Here is a 25,721-nt window from a genome sequence, read left to right on the forward strand (position 1 = left end):
CCAGTCTGGTGCCCACTGGAATGCTTATTCTGGAATCTGCTACATTGGCAGGCACAAGAGCACTTCTCTGCCATAAACAGTGGGTCCTTGGAATACGCATTGGGCTCCAGCCTCAGTTTCCCCCTCTGTGGAATAGGGATAATAATCCCTGCTTGGGCTTGGCTGTAGCTTTCCAGGATGGGACTGCCAAAGGCCTCTAGGGCAGCTGCATGAGCTGGTGTGACATGAACATGTACCCACAAGCAGCCATGTGGCCAAGCCTGTATGACATAGGCCTGCCCTGGCCCCATGGGGTAGGTACCCCAAACAGCTCACTAATGCAAGTCACATGTGCCCAAGAAGTCTCATCTTGTCATCACCTGTACTGTGGCTGTCAGCACACATCTGGCTTAAATTGAACTTCCCAATAAAATGTGTGAAATCTGACAGCCACACTCAGAGTGACACAGAGGGACTGTGTGTGAGAGTTCAGGAAGCAGGCCACTAAGTTTCCCTCCTTAGGACAGTCACCTTCTGGAGAAGGCCCTTGCCCCAGAGCCCTAACAGAGGGAGAGCAGGCACACAAAGTAAAAACTAAGGTGGACAGTGGCCACCCCTCCAGCCTCTGTCCCCAGAGCCTGTGTGCTGCTGTCACCTTCCCTCTCAACCCAGCCTGAAGTCACCCCTAGTCCAGGAGGCTGACACCACATCCCATTGCAGTCAGTCATGTCCAAAAATGCCAACATCCCCTTCCTGTCTACCTTTTGGTTGGCATGTATATACCAAGGACCTGTGGAGCTGGGACCTATAGAGTTTCCTGAGGCAGCTGCAACCACACATCAACGGCACACAGGCATTATCCCACATCCCAGGGCTAGAAGTCTAAGATCAAGTTCTTATAGTGCTGGATCCTCCTCAAGCCTTTTTCCTTGGTTTGCAAATCGCATCTCTCCCTGTGTCTTCATCTGGTCCTGTGTGTGTGTGTGTGTGTGTGTGCGCGCGCGCGCGCTCTATCTGCTCTTCTTCAAAGGATCTCAGCCATTCAGATTAGAATCCACCCTAGAGACATCATGATAACTTACTTACCTCTTATAAGACCTACCTCCCAAAAGAGTCCCATTCTGAGGCAGGGTTGAATGAGTAGGACGAGCTACCTGTCCCTCCAGTGAGTCTGCCTTGACTCCCTGTGCTGGGCAAGAGGGCTTCTTACTCTGCTGTGACGTGAGTATAGGAAGCTGCCTGGGGCTGGGGCCATGTGGATGCCTGAGATGCCAAGGAAGGGGTGGATTTTGAGGCAGAACTCAACCATACTGCCACCCTCAGGACCATCCAATATCCCCAAATCTAAAGGAAGCCTCCTGACCAGCCCAATCCTGGGGGTACTAGAATCAGAACAAGTCTAGACTCTGTCCAAGGTCTGAGATGACAGTATCTGAGTGAGAGCTAAGCCTGTGAGGTAGAAAACAGGGAGCAGCAGGACCTAGAAATATTTGGCTTGTGCCCTATCTGAGAGGCCTAGAGATCTCAGGTCCCAGATTTTAGGCCTGTGAGCCCTGGAGCTCAGGATATTGGGAGCCCATGGAAACTGGACTTGGGGTCTGTCTGGGTCTCCACGAGATTTATGACCAGGTGGGCTTGAGAGGATGGTGGTGAAAGCAGGCCCTCCAAGACTGGATGCATGAGGCCTTGGTTAAGGTGACACTCAAGGACTCTATAGAACAAGGCTCAGGACCCTGTAACACAGGTAGGGAGCTTTGTTGGAGCCCAGTCAGTCTCAGGCTACTTCGCCAGAAGCTTCAGCTAAGGGTAGCTAAGTCCCTTGGCCAAGTTTCCCAGGAAGAGAAGTTTGGGGGTTCCATATCCCATCAGTGGAATTCAGAGAGGATTCCTAGAGAGGAGGAGATCCCTTTAGGCCAGGGCTATGGATTAGGCAGCACTCCCCAGGAGAAATGGGGCCAGGATGATCTAGGGAAGCTAGCTCCAAAGGCAGCAGAGGTTGGGTCTTGGAACCACCTAGAGCTGCTTCTCAGAGCAGAGGGGTTGATACACGGTGGGGAGAATTGGGAAAGGCCATGGTGCTGAGAGGGGAGGTCATTCCCTCCCTGGGAATCTGCCTTCCTGGGGCAGGTGCCCTTGGAGCGAGGGTCCGGGAGCCTGTTGGATGCCTATGAAGCAGGAGTTAATTCCTGGCCTCACGGGCTGGCAAACTCTGACTCACAGAGCAATAAAAAAATCCCTGTGTTTTAAAAATCAGTATATTAGCTTAATTTTATAGATTTCAGAAGTGCTACTTGAAAATAAAAGTCTCTTAATTATATTTATGATCCCAATGTGAATCCATTTGACTCCATTTGTGGCAAAGACCTTTCTGTAAAATGCCAGGAAGGCCTGTGTGGACGCAGCCCTGATGGACTGTAAAGCGTGGCTGGCGGGTTCAAGGCTTGCAGCATTGCAGGGTCATGGCAAGGTCCCTGTTAATGCAGTGTCCACCCTGCCACCAAAGTGGGAGAGCAAATGGGCAGCTGATAGGAGTCAGTGAGTGAGGAGTGCAGAGCCATGGCTGGGGCAGCCAGAATAGCCTTGCTGTGTTCCTGCTGTCATCGTCACCATGATCCAAGGCTGTCAGAATACACCAGAGTTGGTACCAGGCATATAGGGGCTTGACACCTACCCTGCCCCAGAGAGGGACACTGGGGCATAAAACAGACAGTATCCCCAGCTTCACCCACCTCCTGTCCTGGACATGGCCCTAGGCTCAGGCTCCAGGGGAGCAAGACAGACTATCACAGACCAACCTTGATGCCTAGCCCCAAGAGCCCAGGCTGTGGTCAGGCAGGAAGTAAAGTTGTGTAGAGGTGGAAGACAGACGGCAGAAAGAGAGGGAAGGATAGGGAGGAAATAAGCCCCAACCCAGAGGAGGGGCCCAGGAGGGTCTCATGTGGGCTCTTGGGTGGTCAGGGTGTGCAGCAGCATCATGAGGGAGCCAAGGTAATCAGGGAGGGGCTATCTGAGGTGGTAACATTTGTCCTAAGCATGGAGAAAGAGGTGGAAGGTCCCCTCCGTGAGATAATGTGTGGTGAACATACCTGATGTATCTTGCCTGTGCTGGGGACAGACTCTGACCAGAGCTAAGGTCACCCTCCTCGTGCTCTCCCTATCCCCACCTGGCTGGGACAGAGCAGAATGTGCTTGGGGGAGAGGAGGTTGAGCCACACCTGTCTCATCCCTCAAAGTCCTGGAGTCCTTGGGAGAGCACACTTTGGTCTGTGGAGTCCTCGTGGTTGCGGGTATCTGATCTTCTGCTGGTCCGCCGCTAGGTCAGGCTGTCATCCCACAGACCACGTGCTGAAGAGCCAGCACACACACACTGTAAGGATTGTCCTCCTGCCCACCCCAGCCTCAGTGTCCTGGCCTTCCACAGGAATTCAGAGCAGGTTGCCAGGTGCGCTGTAACTGGACCCGACTCCACCACGCCTATTGCTGCAGGTGTACTCTGGGTGCCAGTGGCCAGGTGAGCAGAGACGGTGTGGCTTGTCACTAGCTGGAGCCCCCAGTGTCCCTGGCGTAGTGGAGAGTGGAAACCCACAGAGGACATCCTAGCCCAGTTGCTCCATGAAGCTTTGAGCAGGTCCTGTCTTCCCACCTGCCTGTCTGCCCTGAGTTGGGACAGCATTGGCCCCTTGGGATGATGATACTGAGCATATGCCTTACATCCAGCCCAGGATGACATCCACAGCAGTAAGCAGCCAATCACAGCCTAGCTCCACCCCAGGCTGCCTTAGCTGGTATGTGCCCGTGGGTGATATCCAGCTTCCATGTGAGGTACAGATGGACCAAGGGAGGCTCCTTCAAGACAGTGGTGGACCCAAGGTCCGCCAAGGTACTTGCTCCCAGTGCGCGCTCCTCCCATCTGTCCTTTCTCCACTGCCATTTGAATTCAGAACTCATAGCAAGTCCTTTCTCATCTGCACCCATAAGCAAGATAGACATAATATGACCATTGTTGCTGCCATTTCACTCTGGAGGTATGAGGACCTCATGTCAAACCACGAGAGACAACAGTGCCCTGAGTTTTCAGGCAAGGGCCGGTCCCCCATAGCCCAAGCCCCTGGTACTCATCTTAGTCCATGAGTCCAACAGTCTCCAGGAGGAGCTGACACTTGCCAGCCAGTAGGCCTCCTGGGGATAGGAAGTAGAAGGATCTCCCGGCTGTTTGGGGCCCGCTGGGTGGAGGTCCTGCAAGCATGAGGACTGCTGACTCTGTCCATGGGCTCTGCTCACACAGTCAGTACCAGCCAGGGGGTCAGAGAGAGAGAGAGAGAGAGAAAGCACAAGCTGTCCGAAGCCTTCTGGGGATGTGGCTTGGGGGAGGATCCTGAAGGAAGCTGACCTGTGTGGGTCAGGACCAAAGGCCTTCCCAAGACACTTGGGTGAGGAGGCTGAGCGCGTGGGCGGGGCTGGAGACAGACCAGGATCTGCGTGAAGCGTGCTGACCTGTGGCTCCAGGGCAGGGAGGCTGGCCAGGGGCAGTGGAAGGGAGTGAACAACTGCAACTCTGGTTTGCTTAAAAGTCATGAAACCCTCTAGGATGATTTTTCTGTCCTCTGAGAGATAGGCCCTAGGTGACTCCCAGAGACAGTGCCGGGGGAAGCCCCCAAGGGTAGCAGAAGCAAGCTTGGCTGACAGGGAGAGCGTGATTTTTGTCCCTCGGCCCAGATGGGAACTTTACGAAATTAATAAGATTTACTTTTATTGTGTCTATTTGACAACTGTCTTCTTCATGTTACTTTTTTCTGGCTTTCCAAGTATTTAGATAAGGAAACGATGTCTGTTTGAGGAATAACGTAAGCAAACAGTGGTACAGGTGTTCACTGACATGGAGTGAATGACAGACGTGGGTAAGGAGCCCTGATTGGGCTTTGTCATAAGGGATAGTGTGTGTGAATGCCGAAGCCCTTCCCAGCAGGCCCTGGATTTGAGTGGCTGGACACAGTGCCCTGGGACCCCTGGCTCTGATGGGAGGCCACTTATACGTTTCCTATAGCTACTGTAACGGATCACCATTTTGGTGGCTTAAAACAGTACAGATGTCTCATGTTATACCCCTGGATATCAGAGCAGATCTCACTGGGTTAAAGTCAAGGGCTGGCTCCTTCTGGAGGCCACAGCACCCCAAGCTTATGACCCCTTCCTCTTCCAGCAGGGGCAGAATGACCTCTTATCTCACTCAGGCACATGTCTTCTCTGACTCTGACCTCCTGCCTCTTTCCTGCAATGGAGCCTGTGGCCACCCAGAGCCACCCAGATAGTCCAGGGATCAACCAGGCTCAGAGGCAGCTGCTTAGCCACCTATATTCTATGCAGCCATGGAAACTGGTGTACCCTCAGAACCTTTTGTAGTGGACAGAGGGGAGGGCAAGGAGTGGGTTTGACCCACTTTACCACTGAGGGTGACCTCAATGGCCTATCTTTCTGGAGTGATAACGAGCAGGGGCAGTTGACCTCCAAAATATTCACTCTTCCCTTTGTTTTACAGTCCAGCCTGTGAGGGCCCACAAGGCAGCACAAGAGTGTGTGGTGCATGCCCAGTGTGACTTCATTCATTTTGGCACCTGTCCCCTGTGTCTCTGTTCTCTCCACCTGCATCCCCTTCTGCCTGGTCCCTGCTTGCCTGACTTTTCTCCCTTCAGCCCTAGGCCTGAGCTACATCTGGATCTCAATCCTCCTGCCTGTCACCCCCCTCTGTTACTGTGGAATGTTCTGCACATTCCACCCCCAGCTGCCAATCTTATCACCCACCCCTGTGAGAGGAACAAACCGAGAAAGCCAGACCCAGCCACAAGGACATTCAGACTCTGTACAGGGCCATCTATGGATGCATGAACAGCCCTTCCAAGACCCCTCAGCGGTGGCTTTTCCTATCACCCTTCTCAGGAGGATCCAGTCTCTTCTCCTGGCAGAATCCTTGGCATCCCAGGGAGGGCCAGGATGGGCACATCTGCAGAGCCCCAGTGCCCCCAACAGCAGCCCTCCTATCTCCCTGCCCCAGGGCCACTGATCCTGACCACTCTATAACCTCCGGGAACTCTTGGCTGTCATGTTTGTGAGTCAGTGTTGGCTGTTTAACCTGTTTGAGGCACTCAGCTGAGTGCTATGACATTGTTAGATTTTTCCACATTAAAAAGTGTGAGGAAGAGGCCAGGGAGATGGCTCAGTGGAATAAGCACTTCCCTGGCAAGCGCCAGGGCCTGAGTTCAATCCCTGGTTCCACCAATAAAATAAAATAAAATAAAATAAATTTTTAAAAAAAGTGTGAGCAAGAGAAGGGTTAGGGGTGGAAAAAGCTTAGTGGTAGAGTACTTGTCTAACATGTACAAGGTCCAGGGTTCAATCCCACCACTGAAGAAAAAAGAGAAGAGAAGGCAGGAAATTAAGTCCTGAAAGAAGCAAGCTTTGCCCTGTGCTGCTCTTGAGGTAGACAGACGCTTTGCCACAGCAGGTGGTTCAGAGGGCAGCAGCGTGGCTGGAGCCTTAGGTGGTGTTGGCTGGAATCAGAGCCTGGGAGGCAGACAGATCCATGCAGGATGAGGGCTGCCCTGTGTCCAAGCTCAGGTGTAACAGACACGGTGAGAGGTGGCAGGTGGCCTTTGGGCTCTATAGCCATCTGTCCCTTGTACCCTGGTGCTGAAGTGGGGAGTTTTGTGTTTTATATCTAGCAGTGCTGCCTCTGGGCAGACTTGTTTGAGTACTGGTCTGAGGTCCTGGGTTCTCTTAGTCCTTTCTTGGGGAAGCTTGTGCTTCATAGCGGATCAGCCAGAGGCAGAGATGCACGGTGGGAAGAGATGGGGGAGGGGAGGTGTGTAGTAAGTGTAGATGTGGGAGACCTTGGGCAGGAAAAATGTGTGGCAGGGAAGCATCTGCTGATTATGGTTCCTAGGGCTAAGGATGTTCAGGCATGTCCAGGCTCTGGCTTCAGTGTCCCCTGAAGCTCTGGAAACAAGAGCCCCCAAGCCTGGGAGGCCCTGTGCTCCCTGAGCATCCCAGCACACCAGCAGCAATGCACAGGACCAGTGGAGTCCTCCTCTGCATGGAAGCTGAGCAAATGCAGGTCCAACAAAGCAACCCACTTGTGCAGAGACCCTGTGTGAACAAGCAGTCCCACAGCAAGCCCAGCCAGCGCCTTGAGCCCCTGGGTGTGGGTGTAAAGGAACCCAGCAAGACTGGGCTAAGAGCAACATGAATGTCCACTGCCACCAGGCAGGCTTCCCGTTTGGGATGGTTTATTTCTTTTCTCAAACCCAAGGGAATTGCTGTTTGCCTAAATCCCACATGAATTTTCATAGTTCAGGATTCTTTGTGATGATAGCTGACCCAAGTAATTTTCTATACATATGAAAATAGTCAGGTCACACTGGGTACACCTGAGCCAGGGAAGGGACCCCTCTTGACAGTTACAAGATCAACTAGGGTGATGCATGGGCCCTCAGGGATGGCCTGGGCTGTGCTTAGGCCTCCCCCCTACCCCAGGAGAACTGATTTTCATCTTTAGGTGTCTTCCAACCTCAGGATTCTGTTACCTCCAATGATTGAGGTCTGAGATATAGCTGGACACTTTTCTATATCTTCCCAAAAGTACTCAGTAATGAAGCCCCTATCCTGCCAGCCCTGGCCCAGACCTCTAAAGAAAGATCCCCTTTACTTCTCATTCATCAGCTTTGTGGTTGGTAGGAGCCCAGCTTGTACCCTGGACTCAGGGCCTGAGCTGTCAGAGCCTTGGCTGGCTGGCATTCTGCCCGTGGCCTGCCCTCTACCTTCCCACCTCCCTATTGTGCTCAAGGCCCTACAAGGCACTGTCTTGTCCCCCTCTTCCCCAAGAAGAGCAGTCCTATTCTGCCTCCTTTGCCAGACTGGGCTCTGCATCTGTCAACAGTGCCCAGGCCTCCAGGTCTACCTGAAAGCTCTCTTCTGGGACCCCCAGCCTGCCCAGTGCCCTTCCAGGAAGTGGCTGGCACGTTCTAAGCACAGTGCAGCTCTTTCATTTTCTCTTGTGGCCTCAACACACATAATACCTTGTACTATGATGTTTCCCATTCTGATTTATTCTAGTCTTTATAAGATAACCTTCATGATATCAATAAATATAAGGTACATAACTCAATAAACGCAGCAAGTTGAAAATACCCTAAGTCAAATATATTTGGTCCACATCACCTACTGAATGTCACAGCTCAATCAAATAGCACATTGAGGTATTGGTGGCTTCCCCTTGGGATTTCAGGGTTGGCTGAAAGCTGCTGTCCCCATCTCTGCCCAGCATCATGGGAGAGCATAGTCCTGGCACTGGCCTGGGAAAAGATCCACAAGTAACATTCAAAGGACATTTTCTACTGAAGATATATCACACTGGTACCAGTATAAAGTTGAAAAATCATATACTGAATAATTGTGTAGAATTAGTCACTCTGTAGAATATAATACAGGATAAAATATATGTGTGATCATATGGTAATTATTATTTGAGCTGATTTCTGCTCCTCCTCGCCATCCTCTTCCACCTAACCTGCCCCTGGGTGCATGGCAGAGGGCAGGTTGGTGAGCTGAGAGCACAGAGTTGATGAGTGCATGGAGAAAGATGTCAGATTTCTGTGAAAATTTAATTGGCAATCTGGGGATGATGCCATCTAGGTGAGTTGGGGTCAAACAGCTGGAAAGACAGAACATTGTAAGACTGTAGAAGGACTAATTTAGTCCTAGCTTGTCCCACAAGCACCTTTATGTTCTTTTTCCACTCAGAAAGCCTAGAATTTCAGGATGGTACCCTGATATGCATGTAAGACCATGGGTGTTTCCTCTTCCTCCTATCCGTCTACCCACCCATCCATCTATCCATTTGCCCTTCCATTCATTCATTAATTCACTAATCCATTCATTCATTCATTCATTTGCCCTTCCATTCACTCATTCACCCATCATTCTTTCATTCACCCATCCATTCATTCACCATGTTTCCTGGGCCCCACAATGTGCTGGGCACCATAGTAGAACCTGGAGATACAGAAATGGAATCAAAAGACAAGATTCCATTCTTAAGAGCTTAAGACCTTAAGACCTTGCAGAGAAAGTGACAGGAAACAGAAACTCATAGAGAGAAATGATCAGCGGCAGTGATTCTCATATCAGGAGAAGGAAGCCTAGGAGCACAGCCTTTGCTTCCAACCAGAGGAGGAAAAAATCCTAAATTGTGTTGAACTAAGGCATCCGTTGGGGGCCTTAATATGTGCTGTTTGGAGATATTTTCCTGCATTTGGTTCTATCAGATGCATAATTTCATCCTTTGTCAGTTTGTGAGTCTTTAATTGTCTGTGCTATGTTTAGGTAAGAATCTAGATTCCTCTTCCCCAATAGAGTGACTACATTTCCCCACTTGCTTCAGAAAGATTTTGCCCTCACCACAGGAGCTGACAGATCACCCTTGTAGTTTCCTCCTTCCAAGAGCATGAGGGATTCTTTGGACTGGGGTCTGTCAGCCTCTGTCCTCCAACCAAGGCAGGTGGCGACAGTGTGACAAAGGGTTCTAGGGCTCAGAAAAGTCAAACTGGCCCCCAACCCATTTAACCTTCCTTTAGTTATCTGCGTAGGATGTGTATTCCTCCATATCAACTTTAGAAATAAGTTTATTGAGTTTCTTTGAGAAATTTGACTGGTGTTGGATTGACTTTACCAAGTGAATTTGGGGGAAACTGGAATCTATACTCTTACACCAGCTCAGCTGAGAGCTAGTCTCCTAGCACAAGTCAGGTCACCTTCACGGTCCTCCCGGTGGCCCAAGGGTGCTCTCACGAGAGAAGTAGTCCCTCTGGGGGTTTTGTTTTTATTATTTCCGGATGATGTATCTTTTCTAGACGTAGCTGTTCTTAGAGCCTGTTTTTCCCAAGAATTGATTGCCAGTGTAAGGAATTGCCGCAGGTGTGGGCGGGCTGATCTAGAATACATTTATTGCTGGGGTTTTTATCAGTTCTAGCAATTAAAGTGCTGATGTTCTCAGTGGATGAGCCTTTCAGCTATAACCAGTGATAGTTTTATCTTTTCTCCCCATCTTTACACCTGTTGATTCTTTGTCCCTTGTTCAGGATAGGTCTGTAGAATAAGTTCAACAGGGTCGGACCTTGGGCATTCTTGTCTTTTTGAGTGCCTAGTAAAAATATCTTTGAAGTGTTTTCACTTAGTAGCTTATTTCTTCTAGAATTTCCTCTATAATTGTTGTGCAGCTAAGGAAGTTTCTTATCCTCACTTTGAAATTCTTAATTTTTACTACGAGAAATAAGAAGTGCTTATCAAATGCTCTCTGTAGTAACATCATCAGATGAATTTTCCCTTGATGTAAAAATCACCCTCACAGATTATTGAATCATCTTTACTTTCTTGGGATAAATCCTGGTCGGTCGGTCGGTCGGTCTGTCTGTCGGTCTGTCTGTCTGTCTGTCTTTCTTTCTTTCTTTCTTTCTTTTCTCTTTTCTTTTTTTTTTGGGGGGGAAGGGTCTACAGGGTGTTTAGGGTCTCACTACTAGATCGGACTCATAGTGATCTGCCTATTTACAGCCACCCAAGAGCTGGGATTACAGGCACGTGCCACCACACCCAGTCTCAATCCCAGCTCAGCGTGCCCTGGGGGCGGGGCCAGCACAAAAAGCCTGGGGATCTAACCCGTGACCCCTGCCCCTGCTTGTAGGGGCTTTAATCCACTGAGCTATTTGGCCAGCCTTTTTCCATTCTTTTATTTTCTTTCTCTCTTGTATTTTTCTTTCTTTTTATACATTGTTGGGTTTGGTTAGGTAATATCTATTTGAGATTTTTGCCTCTATGTTTGTAAGTGAAACAAGTTCATTATTCTATTTTCTTTGTATGGACTCAGAATGAAATTCATTAGCCTTTTAAAATGAGCTGGAAAATTCAGGGAGCTTATTCCTACCTGGCCTTGTCTGACCGTGTGCCACTGGAGCTCAGGATGGCCTTGTTGTTACTCTTTTTCCATTCCCTGGGCCACATTGACATTTTACAAAACTTGGGTAGAGATCACCTATAAAACTATCCAGGCCTGAAATTTCTTTTCTTTTCTTTTCTTTTTTTCCCAGGTGGTGGACCAACCCTGATAGGCAAAGGCCCCTGTTGGTACATTTTGTTTCATTTTATTTTATTTTTTAAATTTTTTATTCATTTTAATGAGAAAAAAAGATAAAATAGCAATGGAATACTTTCAAAACAGGTTAGTAGGGCAGTTACAATAATTAATACATTGCATATTGTTGTCTTTGTAGTTATATATTTGAATTTCCTAAGTACTTATTTAAGTTCTTGATTTATTTATTTATTTTTTGCATCAGTTTTGACACTTCACCTAGTGCTAGGAGCTTATCCACTCTATCAGGATTACTAGCTGACAGATACCACGATGCTCACGTTCTATCATTTTTGCAGTTTCTATCACCTCTTCCCTTGTTTCATCAACACATACATGGATGTCTTCTATCAGACTGCAGACAGGATGTTCTGCATTGACCTTCTTTACAGAGCAGACTTATAGACCTCTGGGTACTTCATTCCTCTTTTGTTAGCTATGTCCCATGAGAACAATGGCTTTATATTTTGAACAGTTAAAATTAAGACACTTGAAACTTACATGAAATTCACAGGTGTCTACCAGCATGTTAGGGTGTACTAGTTCATGGCTGGGGCTCAAACTACAAAGGTAGACAGAGCCAAGCCTTTGCTATCTGGTACAGCATTGCTATTGGCATTTCTTGCCTCATCTGACCCTCCTCTCACCTGTCCCTTCCTGGACCTCTTCATCTTGGGCTGTGCTTTACTCAGTGGGTTTCCAGTTGACTTTATCCAGCCCAAAGCGCTGCTTGTTTTCAAGCCCCTGGAGCCTACTCTTCAGCCCTGAGGCAGGTATGCTCAGCCTTGAGGCTCTCACTGTCTCTCAGAGAGTTTGTTCCTACCTGGCCATGTGCCACCTGCATTTATGATGGTCCCGTTGTGGAGGTGAGGCCAAAGGGATGGCACCTATTTTGCAGAGCAGGAAATGAAGGCTGGAGGAGATTGGGAACCAGGCAGAATCACAGGTGTGTTAGGAAAAAGTGAAGACTCTATCCAGGGCTGGTTATTGAGGCCTTTAGGCTGGGCGAGACTGAGAGTTGAGGGCTCCGTGGCCGCCATGCCTTGGTGGGAGCCAGGAGGCTGTGTCTACAGAGACCTGTCGAGCCCAGGAGGCATCAGTGTAAGCACGGCCCCTGCTTCAGCCCCAGATTTGTTGCTTTATGTGACTCCTTATATCTTCAGGTGCAGGGTTTGAGGAGACCCCGGAGACCCACTGTTTTGACTCCTTCCACCCAACAGGCCTGCGTGGTGCCTCTGACATGCTGCGGGACTGCGAGGGCACCTGGGCCTGAGGAACAGGGCCATCTCAAGCCTCTTCTCCCTCTACCAGCTTCTTATCTCTCACCATCACAGTTTTCTGCTTATTTGAAATAAACATTGTATTTTAGAACAAGTTTAGAGTCACAGAATTATTGCAGAAGGCTGTACAGAGAGTTCTGACATGTCCTCACCTAGCACTGTGTGACTGTGATTAGTATCACACTTCAGTGCATGTTTGTCACTACTGACAACAGTGGCATGCCATAGGCCGCTGAAGTCCATTCCCTCCTGTCCTCCAACCCCATCCAGGATCCCACCTGGCATGCGGTTCTAGGGTTCTTCTTAGCTATGACAGTTTCTCACCCTCCCAGGCAGTTTTGAAGGTGAGGGCCCCAAGCTAGGATTTGTCTGGTGTTTTCCTCAGTGTCAGATTAGGGCTGTGGGGTTGGTGGGTAAGACAAGAAGTCAAGGACCCTTCTTATCACCTCCCATCAAGGTCCCCACTGTCACCAGGACTCATCACCGCGAGATTTCCCTGATCTCCCAGGGAAAGGCATTGTTGGTTTTCTCAACGATGAAGTGATTCTTTTCCCCCTTTCCATACTGCCATTCTAGAACCCATCAGGGCTTGGCACAGGGCCCTGCAGATATCCTGGGATGTGGGTCACTCTGTTGACCCTGTGGGCCCCAGTGAGGGCAATTCAGGAAGGGACCCCCTGAGAATGGGGTCTGGCTCCGCCTGGATCAAAGCCTCAGCTCCTGTTCCCCAGGGATGGGGGGCTAAACAGGCAGACGGGGAACAGGCCATCGCCCCAGGCAGGCGTGGGAATCCACACATGGCCCCTTCTCAAAGGCGGGTGCTGTCTCTGGGCCCCCGTGGGGCCCAGGGGCCTCTCTCATTGGGCACATCCGCGCCCAGCCTGGCCCATGGTGGAAATGCAAATCTAATTAGTCTGGCATGGAGCCCGTCTTAAAAGTATTAACAGAGCCTTAAACTGTGCTGTTGGATGGGGATGAAGAAACGCCTTAGAAAGAAATTACCGGATGGTGACAAAGCCCAATTTATTAGTCTTCTCCAATGGGGACCATGCAAAGGACATTAATTACTTTAATGGGACTTATTTTGCTTCGTTGCCCAAAGTAATTGGTTTATTAACCTCTCCTTCCCTCGAAGGAGGCAGAGGCGGGGGGCTGGGTGGTAGCCCCAGGAGGGCCTTGCCCAGCACTATGTCCCTCAGCCTGGCAGTTGGCCCTGCACCCCAAGGTGCCAGAACTCTGTCCCTGCCAGCTGGACTGGAGCTCCCTGACACCCACTGTGCACAAGAAGCTGGGAATGCAGCGATAAGAAAAGCAGGGTCTCAAGACACACACAGTCCCCTGAAGGCCACAGGTCCTTACGAGAAAGAAATACAGCTTCCAGGGAGGTGATTGTGTCAGGCAGACTTCCTACAGAAAAGCTAGGATCTGGGAGGGTGGAACAGGTGTAAGGACACAGAGAAAGGGGACTTGAGTGCAGAGAGAGCAGAGGATGCAGTTCCAGGTAGGGGTCTTGGTGTTGGTGTCCAGAGCAGAGGAAGAGGCCTACAGGTAAAGTGACCTGGCTGGGAGAGCTGGCTTCCCCAGCCTTCACAAATGAGAAGCAATAACATTCTCATTTCAGAACATCCTTTGGCTTAGAACGAGCTATTCTGGAACCAAACCATGCATTGGCTGCCTCCCCACCACAACAGAAGGACACTCCAGGAGGATTCTCAGGTCCCGGGCACTTAAAACAATATTTGTTCTACAGAAATGCGTGTTACGCCCGTACTGTGCCCTGGGGAAGGAGAGCACCCAGAGCCGGGCAGGAGGCCAACTCTTCTCTCCTGGACATAGGCCCCAGGGGGCCCAGGACTAGGCAGGACAAGAGCCTCACCTACAACTGTGGCTCCCCAGGGCAGGGCTTCCTTGTAACTTCAGACCTTGAGTGGGACAGAATAAAGCACCTCCTCCAAGGAGCTCAGGATGGATGTCACCATGAGAATCCCAGGGCTATGGTGTCCTACTTGTCCCAGCCGGGGACTGTGTATGTTGGGACAGTAGGCTAGGGTCAAGGAGTCTTTGTGGGTTGCATGGCATTGGACCTATGGAATGAGATGCCCAGCTCCCATCCCTTCGCTAGAGTCTTGCACTAGCCAGGAAAAGGTCCCTGGTGGAACCAGCTGGACAAAGACAGCCAGGCAGTGGTTCTGGGCCAGCACCCACGGAGTATGTAGGAACCCAGCAGCCTGAAGTGTGGGTCTCAAAGGCTATCTAGAGCCCACAGGGGAATCCTACACAAAGTCTGGCTTGCTCATACAGCCCACTGTCTGCCAGCCACTGCTGCCCCTGTCTCCCTGCCTCAGCGCCATCTATATATGGGAGGGGCATTCTAGATCCTGCTTGACTTCACTGAGTTTGGGGGCAGTGATCTGATGAGGCAAGTGGGACCTGCCTCTAATGGGAACTGGAGCAGTCCCACCATGCCCCGGGAGCACATCTACTCCTCTCTGCAATTGTTACCTTGTCCTTCATATAGCCAGAGACTGAAGGACAGCTCCTGGCCTACTGTACCCCATCAGACTTGGGCTATTAGGGTGGGGGGTGGCAAGACCCTTGGAGCAAAGGATAGGTGTGCCTGCTGCCATTCCCAGTGTGAAACGTGGTTAGGAAACCTGGGGACACCTGAGTGAGGCTCCCTCAGGCAAGCATTACATAGGCTTGATGGGGAGCCTGTCCCACCAATCCCCTGCAGGAAGCACTGGCTGCTATTTCCAGAGCTGTACCAGGAATGAAGAAGACCTGGGAATTGAAGAGGTGTTGAAGAGACCTGACTGGGAGACATGTGAATATGAGGGGAGGGCCAGCTGGGACAGTGCCCCAGAAATCAGATCTGGCTGGGGATGGGGCCCTGAAACTTGCCACTCAGCCCCATTCAGGTCTCATGACCTTAGGCAAGTACTAAGCCTCTCTGAGCCTTGGTGTACTTATTTGTAAAGTAGAGAGGACATGGCTTAGAAGCACAGGGGTTGAAACACAGTGGTGCCAGGGAAATGTTATATAAACTATGAAAACAGCAAAGCGAAGAAGGAAGTGACCAACCAGGAGGCCGTGAGGGGCCTCGGGCCTGGGGTTATTTTTTTTTTTTTTCAACAAATAATACACTGCATATATTCTTCTTAGTGGTTAATTGCTGTACAAGATGCGGACTTGTGATCCTATTTACAAACACCATTAGAACAAATCATTCCAGTCATTAAGACAATGCAACTATATATCTACCCCAACCACTTTGAATACACAGATACAGAATGGACATTCATCAGTGTACCCCATTTTTCCTAAGTTCCGTTACTGAATATTATAGCTGTGTAAACTCAGCAAAATATTCTAAAAGAGTCCAGTAGCCCATAATAGCATTGGGTCTTCTGTTTAACTGGCAATGTCAGAAATTATTGACCTGAGTCCCCCACAGCTTAACTTAACAGCATGGCTTTATTTCTTATATTTCGTCTTCATACTTTTCTACTGGATGGTTAAGACCAAGGTAAAGCAGGACCTGTGCAACAAGAGTTGTAGCTTTTTGGTCTGAGAAGGTCAATGAAATGCCCTCAGGATTTGTCCTGAGATCCTGTACCTCATATTGTAGAACCTTTATCAGTGCAGCCATGTGGGGGCCTGGAGTTATTTTTCTGGGAGCTTGATAGGGTTCTGGGACCAGACTGCAGGGCCCCTACCTGAGGCCAAGTATGTCCAGAGTCTAGGGCAGTGCCTAGGAAAGTTGGGGAATGCTGGGTATCCTGGGGAAAGACAGGACTGGATAAAGATGGGCCATCAGCCAGGGTAAACTGGTAGTTAGAGGTGAAGCCACAGGGCTCATGGGTGACTTGTAGGTTAGGAAACCCCTAAGCTAAAGAGGACAGGTACCAGGACACCTAAGGAAGTGCCACAAGGAGCTTGCGCTGAATTCCACTCTCAGTACTCACGGCAAAGAACCCAGTAGGCTGGTCCCATACAGAAGGCTAGGAAGGGATTCGGGTTTTGTGAGTTCCATACAACCTTGGAGTGTCCTGTTATGTGCCCTCCGGCCCCTCCTCCTTATTTGTTCAGTAAAGATGACATGGCAGCAGAAAAGCTGTTGAAGCACCATCCTGACAGCTCCCCACATCTTGTATGGAACACCCCATTTTGACTCTGTATCTTTTTTTCTGCTGCCTATAACCCAAATGGCTGCAGAAGCCCCGGCTGGGACCAGGTTGCTTTATAATTCATAAGGCTTTTGGAAGGAAATGCTCACAAATCACTTTTCTAGACGAAGACCAGTAAGAAGCCCATGTAATTCTTCTTAGACATTAGGGGTTTTCTCTCCCTTGTTTTAATCAACAACTTCCCAATAAGTCATTTCAGTAAGGCCATTACTGATGGCTCGTAATCTCCTGGGGCTGCCGAGCGAAATGGGATCTCTTGGCTCCTTCGCTGAAAACACTTTTCTTGTTTTCTTTCTCTGGCGTGCTGGAAGCCAGCCAACTCGCCAGTTCCATTAAGTTAATGAGGGCTGACAGCCTGCAGCAAGCGTCCTCATAATCTCCCCAGGACTTAAATAGGGTCCTCCCCAGCTCCTGCTGACACCCCAACTTCACTAGCTCTTTACCTCTGTCTCTGAGCCAGCCCTGTGGGAGTCAAAGCCAGGACAAAGGTGCATTTCTTTGCCCATTCCTCACTAGACGTTCTGCAAAGGCCACCCCAGGCACTCAAGAGGTCTGCCCAACTTGAGCATCCACGCTGCCTGTACCCCTGTAGGACAGGAGCTCAGCTACAGTGATTTCTTGGGAGCTTGGAGCTGCCTGCACGTCTGGCTATTCTCAACCCTCTGAGTCCACCTCCTTGACAGGAGGAAGGCTTTATCTTCACCCATTCTTTTCTTTCTGTTTTTCTTTATGGGCCCTCCAGAAGTCAAGGAATTTGCCAGAAACAACTGAGGCTCAGCCTGGGAATCAGTTTAAGGTCCTTTTATGCCTAGTCTAAGTTCATTTCTATATGGAAAGTCTCCCATTTTAAAGGGAGACCCAGACCCTCAGAAGGAAATAGACACCACACTGGTGAGAAGCCTGGATCCTTGCAGGGATCTCCACAGGTAAAGGAGGAGAGGACCAAACAGATACCCACAGCAGGTGCCCGTCCCATATTCCACCCCAAGCCCCCCTTCTCCTGGTGTGAACAACTGAGCTACATGGATATGGAGGACCTGGCAGGGGCTGAGGACTCACCTCAAACCTCATGGTCCCGATTCCCAGCCAGGCCAGCCCCTTCCAACCAGCAAAGCCATCAGGGCATTCCCCTGTCATTATGGGGCAGTGCCACCTGCCTTACAAACTGATCTGAGAGCAGTCACCATCCCTGATGAGCCCTCAATGAGTGTACCCAACATTATTAAATAGAAACCATTGTCTGTCTTCTATATACTGCCTGGGACAGATGGCAAACAAGGATAGGGATCAGGCATGCCATTGTGACCACACCTCCAGCGAAAGGCTGACCAGCCAAGCAGCCCAGGTACTTGGTCTCTCAGAGCCTACAGTCTGTCCTGCCAAATGGGCTACTCATAGTACCCCCCATTTGTGTCAGTGTGAGGAAAAAGCCATGCTTCGGAAGTAGAAGGCTCAGTTCCCCGCACAGCATGGCCAGATGCAGTCGGTGCCGGCAGAACCACAGTTATTAATGACTTCTGGGACCCTTTTCTGGTAGACTCTGCAGAGCCCGTCAGGTCAACCAGTCACATAGGCCTTCTTCTATGGCTCCGACAAGAGCTCCAGGACTGCTGTGACACCGCTTCCTGACTTACACATAGCTCACACAGTACCCTGTCCCCATTCAGGAGCCTTCCCTCCCATGTGGCATTGGGCTTCTTGGACAGGCACTCCCCACACTCTAGGCATCAGATATTCCCTGGAACTGTCAGTGAGTGACCACAGTCATCTTCCCTTGCCCTCAGATTCACTTTCTATTCTTTTAGTTACCCATACCAGCTGCAGCCTGAAAATATTAGATGGAAAGTTCTAGAAATAATTCTCCTGGGGTGGGGGATATGCAGTCCAGCGAATTGAACCTAGAACCTTTGCACTGAGGTATATCCCAAGTACTTTTCTCTTTGCTACTCGTTATGTTGAAGGAGGGGCCTGCCAAATCACCAAGTTAGGCTTAAATTTGTGATCCTTCTGCCTCATCTTCCTGGAGTGTTGGGATGGTACGCAGTTGTTACCACATCCGGCTTCATGTGTTTTACATTGCTCACCATTCTAGATTTTTTTTTTTTTTTTTTTTTCGGAACTGGGGATTGAACTCAGGTCTTGCACTTTCCAGGGAAGTGCTTATTCCACTGAGCCATCTCCCCAGCCCCACATTGCTCACCATTCTAGAAGTGTGATGACATCCCTGCTGTCCCACTCCATCCTAGCCTAGAGACGATTGTCCATCTGTGTAGTCTTTCCACACTGTATGTACTACCCACCAATGAGTCACTTAGTAACCATCCTGGTGATCAGCTCTACTATGTGGAATCCTAGTGCTTGTGCTTAACCCCTAGTTTACTTGCTAATGCCCCCCCCTCCAAAGTACAGAGTAGGGATGCTGGCCATTCAGATGTGCAGGAAGAAAGCTGTACAGTGCTTCCTTTAAGTGAAAAGTTGAAAGTTCTCAATGAGGAAAGGGAAAAAAGTTGCACATTGAGGTTACTAAAATCTGCAGTAAGAATTCATCTTTTTTCTGTGGAATTCTTTTACTTGCAGAAAGATGCAAAAGTAAATTTGTGTTACTTCTGTTGTCGCATTTCAGTCTATGAAAGTTATGTTCACAGTGTGTGATACGTGTTTAGGAAGTTCAGTATGGTCTGGTTTTGGTTTCCCTTATAGATACAGGGAAAGGCTTCCTTCTTGGGCTGGCATGATGATCACCCGTCTTGCTGGTCAGAACACTGGCACATGCAGCCTGGGCTCCATGCACACCATCATGTCCTCCCAGCCTCCTCTAGGAATAATGATTTGGGGCATTCTTTCTGGAGCCTGGGCCCCTCATGACTGCCCTGGGGTCTCTACATTTTGGCTTTTCGATCTCCTTGCCTTGCCTGATAGCCTAGATTGGGCCTGGACGTCTCTACCAGTGGTCAGAATCCTGCACAGGAAGCCCTTCATGCAGGCTTTTCCCCTCCTTAACCTGCCTTTCTTAGTGTCCCTAGGACCATGCTGGTGGCATGAGGTGTCACCCACCTGGAGGCTTTTTGGTGGTTGTAGGACCACACTGGAGAGTGAGGCTGACTCAACACTGTCCTCTTTCACCCCCAGGCATAGCAGGCTCTATACTAGGCCCACGGCAGGAGCCCATGGTCAGGGCCCATAGTTTTTCTTTAGACAACACCCATGTTGGTACCTCTCTAGGTGTCCTGCCTGAATGCTGCACATCCCGTGAGGCCATCCAGGTCCAGGCTGGTCCTCATCCTCCTGATGCTACCATGACTGTCCTTTGCAGGAGCTCGGGACTTAAATTGTGTTATGTCAATTTGAGTTGACTTGAGTCAAATTGTTCTGAATTGAACTGAGTTAGTTGACTGAATTAAGTTTAGCTAAGTTTAATTGGGGTGATTTGAAGATTGAGTTAATTTGAGGATTTAATTGAGTTTAATTGTGGATCAGTGAGTTAACTGGGGTTGATCTGAACTAAGAATTTGAGTAGCTGTCTGTCTGATCTATGCCATGTGGCCTCTGGAGGTGTCCAGTGGAACATTTTGTGCCTTAGCCCACATGACCATCTATTAGTAAATACCTTAGGCTGGGTAATTTATAAGTAGGAATGTATTGTTCCAGAGACTGGGAAGTAGGGCCCAGTGCATGGGCAGATTCAGTCTCTAGTGAGGGCTTTGTCGGCTTCATCTATGGCACTTGCCATGTGTCCTCACGTAGGAGAAGGGCAGAGAGAGGGGCAAACCAGCTCCCTCGGGCTTATTATTTTAAGGAGAAATAATGCACCCTCATAGCTTAATAACCACCCAGAGACCCCTCTTCCCATCACCACTACATTGAGGATTCTGCTTCAGCATAGGAATTTGGGTGACGCACAAACATTCAGACCATAGCATTCTGTCCCTGGCTTCACACACAGTGCATTCATCCACTCCTCAATTCCCCACAATCATCACTCATTCCAGTGCCCACCTAGAAGTCTCCATTCTGGGGCCTCTTAATGGCCTCCAAGACAGAACTGGAGGAGACTTGAGGTCAGGCTCATCCTGATGACAACTCTCTGCTTATGAATCCACGAAAGCAAACAAGCCATGTTTCCAAAATACAGCAGCAGGGCCGGGTGTGGTGGTGCCTACCTGTATTTCCAGTGCTTTGGGAGCCTAAGGCAAGAGTATTGCAGGTTCAAGCCCAGCCTGGATAACTTAGTAACTTAGGGAAATCTAAATGGACTGGGACCATAGCTCAGCACAAAGGCCCTGGGATTAACTCCCAGAACCCATGCATACACAGACATATGGCAGCAGGACAGGCCAGAATGGAAAGTCTCTTTCCTAAATGAGAAATGGGGAAGGAGAGGTAACAGGTCTTGAGTGAGTCCAAAACCCAATGGAGCAAATCATGGTGTATCTTAAAGATGTACTGTAGGCAACATTAGGCTCCAAAGCTCTAAGACATCTCCACTACTAAAACTTTGCTGGGTACAGCCATGCAGCAGCCTGCCAGGCTGGAATTGAACGCTGGTGGTTCATTCTGTAGTCTCACGGGCGGCTCTGCCCTCATGGCTCTATGAGTGAGGTCCTACTTGGTGGCACACAGCAGTGGCCCTAACCCTGTGGTAGTTCCACCTTGGCCCTATAACTCTCTGGAGTATCTGGATCTGGGGAGAGGCAACACCACTACCTTAGCTTCTATACTGTGCAGATACTACCAAGCCTTACCACCTGTGCCCTCTGAAGGGGAGCCTACTGCTCCTAGATCTTACTGGGCCAATGGGACCACAGCTCAGATAGATCAGGAGCCCTACACTATAATTCTAGGAGCAGAGGCTTAAAATGGCTCTGTCCCCAGAGGCCTGGCATTCAGGGCCTATAACATGCAGGATGGCATTGAAGACTCCTCATATGCTTCTGGGTCATTCTTTTATTGTCATAATGAATATCACAAGTGTCTCCCAAATTTCTACTAATTTCCTTGTCCAGTTTTGCTGGCTGAAAGCTTTTCACTCTCTCCTAGACATGATTTTTCAGTTTTTACAACCTGATCAGGCTGAGAATTGTCCAAATCTTTAAGTTTTGCTTCTCTTGTGACTATACATTCTGTCTGTAGCTCATTTCTTTCTTCTTGTACTTTATTAGAAGCAACCCAGAGAGGCCACATGGCACTAGCACTAGTTCATGGCACAGAAGTTCTACCTGGCACACCACATTCCAGCAAACACAGCTCAACTAAATTCTTTGCTACTTCATAAGGTGAAAGCCTCCCTCTACTTTCCAAGAACATGCTCCTCATTTCCCCTGAGGGCTTATCAGAATGGGCTTCACCACCTGCATTTCTACCAGCATTCTGATCACGTTGCTGGGTCACCTCTAGGAAGCTAAGGCTCTGTCCACAGCTCTCCTCTTCTAATCCTCATCAGAATCCCCTCTAAGTTTCCTTCAAATCTGGCTTCTTGGGACTGGGGAGATAGCTGGGTGGCATAAGAGCCTGCCTGGCAAGTGCAAGGTCTTAAGTTCGATCCCCAGTACTGCATGTGTGCCAGCCCCAGAATCAGGTGTGATGACATGTCTGTAGTCCCAGCACTAGGGAAGCTGATATAGGAGGATCACTATGAGTCCAAGCTGCATAGCAAAACCCTGTAGCTCATCAGTATATGTGCCTGCCTGGCAAGTGCAAGGTCCTGAGTTCAATCCCCAGTACAAGGAATAAGAGAGAGACAGAGAGACAGAGAGAGAGAGACAGAGAGAGAGAGAGACAGAGAGAGAGAGAGAGACAGAGAGAGAGACAGAGAGAGAGAGAGACAGAGAGAGACAGAGAGAGAGAGAGAGAGAAAGAAAAAAGACAGACAGACCTGGCCTCTCCCTGTTACCTGTTCCCAGTGCTGTCTCTACATCATAGATCCTTGTCTCATCAGCTCCCAAGTGCCAATCTCTGTCCAAGTCCATCCAGGATGTTATAGTAAAGTACTTCAGGCCAAGAAATGCCAAAGCAGAGAGAATCTACTTCAGATCATCTGGAAGTCTTGACAAATCCAAATTCAAGATGCTGGCAGAGTTGGTATCTAGTGAGGCTCTGCCGCCTTCTATGTGTCTTTGCATAGACGATGGTAGAAGGGCTAGAATAGGTAAATGGGGAGATGGCTCAGTGGAATAAGTGCTTTCCTGGCAAGCACAAGGTCCTGAGTTCAATACCTGGTACCACAAAAAAAGGGGGGGGGGGTAAACAAGCCTCCTCGGGCCTCCTTTATAAGGGCACTACCTCAGTCACTTTCTTGTTGCTGGGACAACATACCTAACACTCATAATTTAAAGAAGGAGAGACTGATTTTTGGCTCATGAGTTTTTAGAAGACCCAGTCCATGGTCAGCCAGGTCCAAGGCAGACACAGCATGGCAGAGGGATGTTGTGGGGGAAGGGTGCTCATTCATTGTAGCCACGAAGTAGAGAGAAATGGCAGGAGGTGGGGTGACCCATCTCCTCCTACCAGGCCCCATCTCCTCCCACCAGGCCCCATCTCCTCCCACCAGGCCCCATCTCCTAAAAGTGCTTTTAGTTACTCAGTAATGGATGAATCCATCAATGAGTATCACCCCCACGATCCAGTCATCCCCCACAAACACATGAGACTTTTGGGGGGACATTTTTACCTAAACCAAAATAACAGGAACTATCCCATTCATGAAACTCTCCCTCATGACCTAGTCGCCTCCAGAAGGCTCCTTCCTGACACCAGCTCATGGGCTTGTGGGTAGGCTTCATCATGAATTTTGGAGGAATACAGACATTCAGACCATAGCACCTTGATCCTTGAGAAACAAGCAATTCCTTCTTGCTTTTGGCTCTAGGACACGTTGAAATGGGTTGCCTCTGCTGAATCCATTTCAGCCGCCTGTCCCCGAGAGTCTGCAGAATTTTATTACCAGCTGGTGGCATCTGCTCTGGCTAGCCCAGGCTGGGGGCCTGCACAGGATTGTTCTTAGCCATGGAAGACTGGCATGACAACAACCTGGCAAGATACAGGACATACGTACTCAGTGCAGAAATACCACAGAGCTCACAGTAACTCAGAACCATCCAGAGAGGCAAAAGTTCACCTCTCTGTTCCATTTGGGCTATGATCTCAAGGGCCGGGCAGCCTCCCTGAGAGTGGCAGAGCCCCAGCAGGATGAGGCAGGGTGGGTCACAAGATCCATAATTTGTCCCTCAGGGAGTCCCCTCTGTCAGCCATACTCTAGGGGACAGCATAAAAGGTGTGAAGCTAGAGCTAGGACAGGGAACTAAGAGGCTACCATATCCTCCTGGGAGGGAAAGAGGTCCACCTCAGTGCCTTCCTGAGATAGCCCACCCATGCCCCTGAACCACTTTATTTATTTATTTATTTATTTTGTGTGTGTGTGTGTAGGGTCTCACTACACAGCTCAAACTCAGTGATCTGCCTCCCTAGTGCTGGGATTACAGGTGTGCACCACCATGCCTGGACTCCATCACTGGCTTAGCACACACAGGAGTGGGGCTGGCACAGCATGCAGTGCCAGGGATCAAACCCTGGCCCCTGCACTTACTTAGACAAGCGCTTAGTCCGCTGAGCTATCTCATTAGCCCTCCCCTAAGCCATTTTAAAGAAGGGCTTCTTCTAGACAAGGAGTGCCCCCATTGAGGGCCAGAAAAGGCCTCCCACTTGATCTCCTCTCCCTCCGGAGCCTGTACAGCTCCAGCCTGGCACCCGGGAGCTGTATGACCCTCTCCCTTCATGGCAACTCCTGTTCCCAGCAGTGACCCTGGAGAGCAGCCACTCGCTCCTTTCCAGTGTATCCTCCTGTGCACTCAGAGAGCCTTGTGACCATCACTGCGACCTGATAACTTTTTAATTACCCCCAAAGCAGCCTTGCAATCACTCCCCATCCCCCAACCGCCTCAACCCTGGGGATCGCCAGTTAGCTTTCCATTTCTGGACATTTCATGGAATCATACAATATGTGGTCTTTTGTGTCTGGCATCTTTCAACAGGCATCATGTTTTCAAGGTTCATCCATGTTTTGGCATCTATAAGTACTTAATTCCTTTTCATGGCTTAATAATAGTGCATTGTATAGACAGACTGCTTTTGTTTACCTCTTCATCATTTGATGGGCATTTGGGCAGTTTCCACCTTCTATGAATAGAGCTGTTATGAACGTACAGGTCAAGTTCTTATGTTAACGTATGTTCTCCCTTCTTTGGTGTGTAATACCTGAGGAAAGAATCATTGGGTCATATGCTAAATCTATGTTTGGCATTCCACAGAACCATCAGCCTGTTTCCTAGAGAAGCACATATGATCACTTGGTGTGGGAAGACACCATTGGCATAATTATAGTGTGATTGATGGGAGTGGCACAGGGCTGCGGGCCCTGAGTTTCTGCTGCAGAGCTGATAGGATTGCCCACAGACCCAGGGCACAGTATGTGCTCATCTTGGTATGCAGCCATGGAAAACTCTGGTATAGGAACAACCCCTGAGAATGGCAGGAATGAGTGTCACAGCATTGTTCACAGCCCCAGTTCCTGGCACTGGTGACATGCTTGTCAGCAGAAGGGAGTGTGATCAAATGTAGGATGTCCATACAGGGCATAGTGACAGACAAGCTAAGACGGATGGGCCAGAGTGACTGGCAACCAAAGGAGTCTTGGTAACCTACACCAAGGAAGAGCTAAATACATTTTTATCAAGTTTAAATCACTAAAATAAAAGGCATGCTTTTGGGAGACCCAAATAGTTTTAAGAAAATTATGTTAAAAAGCTAGAGAACTGGGGATGGAACTCAGTGGTACAGTGCTTACCTAGCATGCCCTAGGTCCTGGTTTTGATCCCAGCATTACAAAAAAAAAAAAAAGTAGGGATCAGCTGGCTATGTTTAGCATGTGATGGACCAGGAATACTGGCAAACACCCACAATCCTAGCTACTCAGGAGGCTGAGGCAGGAACTTGTGAGTTCAAGGCCATCCTGGCAACATAGTAGGTAAGACTGCTTTCAAAGAAAGACAGAAGTATGAGAACACACAACTCAAGATGCTATTTGCCTTGGATGAGAGAGACAGG

General features: G+C 49.3%; 1 protein-coding gene across 3 annotated transcripts in view; it reads left to right on the top strand.

Annotated features, from left to right (window-relative positions):
- Positions 1 to 25,721, top strand: part of Kcnq1 (potassium voltage-gated channel subfamily Q member 1) — a 339,994-nt gene that overhangs the window by 225,318 nt on the left and 88,955 nt on the right. The gene's annotated exons all lie outside the window — the stretch shown is intronic.

The sequence above is a fragment of the Octodon degus genome, unplaced genomic scaffold (genome assembly GCF_000260255.1).
Source record: "Octodon degus isolate 3935 unplaced genomic scaffold, OctDeg1.0 scaffold00018, whole genome shotgun sequence".
Classification (NCBI taxonomy): Eukaryota; Metazoa; Chordata; class Mammalia; order Rodentia; family Octodontidae; genus Octodon; species Octodon degus.